The sequence below is a fragment of the Dipodomys ordii genome, unplaced genomic scaffold (genome assembly GCF_000151885.1).
Source record: "Dipodomys ordii isolate 6190 unplaced genomic scaffold, Dord_2.0 Scaffold158, whole genome shotgun sequence".
NCBI classification, from domain to species: Eukaryota; Metazoa; Chordata; class Mammalia; order Rodentia; family Heteromyidae; genus Dipodomys; species Dipodomys ordii.
Window position 1 is genome coordinate 667,043 of NW_012267374.1, and position 2,810 is coordinate 669,852.

At 38.9% G+C, this 2,810-nt stretch overlaps 1 pseudogene; it reads right to left on the reverse strand.

Moving 5' to 3' along the window:
- Positions 1–1,558: 1,558 nt before the first annotated feature.
- On the reverse strand, positions 1,559–2,455 carry LOC105998208 (annotated as a pseudogene).
- Positions 2,456–2,810: the final 355 nt, after the last annotated feature.

Here is a 2,810-nt window from a genome sequence, read left to right on the forward strand (position 1 = left end):
AGGCGGCTCGGTGGTAGAGTGCTTGCCTTGCATGAATGAGGCCCTAGATTTGATTCCTCAGCACCACACAAGCAGAGAAAGCTGGAAGTGGTGCTGTGGCTCAAGTGGTAGAGTGCTATCCTTGAGCTGAAGAGCTGAGGGACAGTGCCCAGGCCCAGAGTTCAGGACCCACAACTGACAAAAGTGAGAGAGAGAGAGAGACAGACAGACAGACAGAGACAGAGACAGAGGGACAGAGATAGAGAGACAGAGACAGAGAGAGACAGAGAGGAAGGAACAAAGGAACAAAGGACGAAGATAGACAAACCAGACACTGAGTAGTGCTAATGGATGGATGGATGGATGAATGGATGGATGGATGGATGGATGGATGGATGGATGGATGGATGGATGGATGGGATCATGAAAACAATCCCAGGAGAACAGACCTAAAGTTTAAACCCTCAGTTTAAATTGATAATAAGCTCTATGTTATCTAGTGACTTCCATGTTTGTTTCTAATAGACTCCAAATAGACTTGATGGTTAATTGCCGAAATTTTTAGCTAATTACAACAATCTGCTTTCAGTTTTACAACAACTTTGTGTTATTGTACATGTGTGTACTAATGATCTGGAACTATGTGTAAGTATATTGCTATTCCTTGAAAGGTAAGATCTCAGCTACCACTGTTGCAGAAAGTTATCCCTAACTCAAGGCCATTTAAGAATACTTGCAGAGCCAGGTGCCAGTAGTTCACACTTATCATTCTGATTATGCAAAAGGCTGAAATCAAAGGATATATGTTTGAAACGAGCCTAAGCAGGAAAGGCCACAAAACTCTTCAACACAGACATATACTCACACACACTCACACACACAAAAAGTACTTTCAGGACTATGGGCGTGGCTCAAGGGGTAGAACACTTGCCTAATAAGTCAAGACCCCAAATAAGTTCAAGTCACACACACATATATATATATATATATATATATATTAATTTTCAGATTGGAAATTCTAGTTACATGAATAGCCAGTTTGTACAGTCAGCCAGTGTTCCATGACATTGATACCATTCTTTAGTAGATAATTTAATAGAAAACACTGTAAATATCAAATAAACAAGACTTATTTTGTAGAAGGGAGTGAAGAAGCAAGTTTACTTAAGCTGATTGAAGCAGAAGAAAATGATAAATTATATCATTTCTTATTTTCCTGTCCTATTCCCTCCCACTTTCATTCTTTAACTGAAAGTTTTATTGTTACTTTTGTAAATTATTTCCAGGTAAGAAACAAATATTTTATGAAGAACAACCCCCAAATATGGGTAGGAAAAACATCTTTTCATAGTGATCTGAGAATAGGTGTAGGAACAACATCTTTTCATAGTGATCTAAGAGCTATTATAGGAATACAGAAATTTATATGTGTTAGTCAAAAGCTGATAAGAATCTAATACCAATAAATTCAGTTACTCAAAAAATTATAAACAAATAAGAGCACTAGACTTGAGAATAATTTTGCTGTTCATATTAAGTAATTTTAACCTTGGAGCTTTACTTGTAGTACATCCATGAGCTATTTATTAAATTTTCCTTTCCTAGCAATAGTCTCTGAATTTGCAGGTCCACCCCACACTGTTCCAAAGATATCCTCTCATTCTGTAATGCCTCATCTAAATATAGTTCTTTGCTGAACAAACAGATTTTTTATAGCTCTAATGACTTCTGGTGGCCCATTGGTAAACTGCATTAGCCACTCTTGGGACTCTTCTGGAGATTTAGTTTCCTCTGAAGATTGCAAGAACTCTTCAACCATTCCTATGTCTAAAGATTTTTTTTTGGAATCCAGTTTGAGGGCTCCACTTAACACTTTGAAAGCATGTTTACTACCAGTGATTTCAACCAGCTGGGAGGAACTACCCCAACTTGTGGACAAATCTGATCTCACTCTCTGCAGCCCTTAACCTGAAATCACAAGCTGTAGTAAATCCTGCTCCTCCACCCAATGCCCGACAGTGGACTAGTGCAACACTTATTAAAGGTAGTCTAGTAAATCTTGTTAAGGTACTTTGCATGAACGTTGACAAGGCTACTCCATGCTCAGAAGTTCCTAGGGCTTTCATAGCATTCAAGTCAGATCCTAAAGAGAAGTATTTTTTGCCCCATGGACAAGGAGGCCTTTGCCTTCTGTCCAATTTTCCAATTCAATCACTTTTTCCAGAAGTTGTAACTTCATAACACCTGTGAAGGCATTCATTTTACTGGGGTTATTCAGAGTCAGTATACCAATGCCACTTTCTTCTTTCTGAAGATCAACAGATCCACCAGGAAACTGCTGAAGTTTCTTTTTCCCCTCTTCCTTGTGGAAACCATAAAAAGTATTATAAAGTATTAAATACTAATAAGGTATTATTAGATGCAGTAGTTTTGTCCTTAAAGGCAGAGATGATGTCATCAAAAGACTTTTTGCCATTTCTTCAGCTTTCCTGGTCTCCTTTCTTCTCCTCAGAGACTCTCTTCTGCTTCCTTGCATAGCTTTTAACTCTCCCCAGCCAGCCCCTCATTCATCTCTCCTCAGGCCACTTCCCCTGCTAGGGCGCTAAGCCATTCTCTTGGCTGATCTCAAATGACCAAGTTCAAGTCTTAAACCACCAAAAATAAGCAAAATGTCATAGCATTATTGCTATTAATTAAGCTAAAAATATGTTTCGCCTCACACACATATAAAGAACAGTGAGCACCACACTTCTGTGCCCCGGGAAGGTGACCTAACAGATTTCAACTCAATAGAGCTAAACCCAAGCATCTGGGAGGTTGGGCTCGCAGAT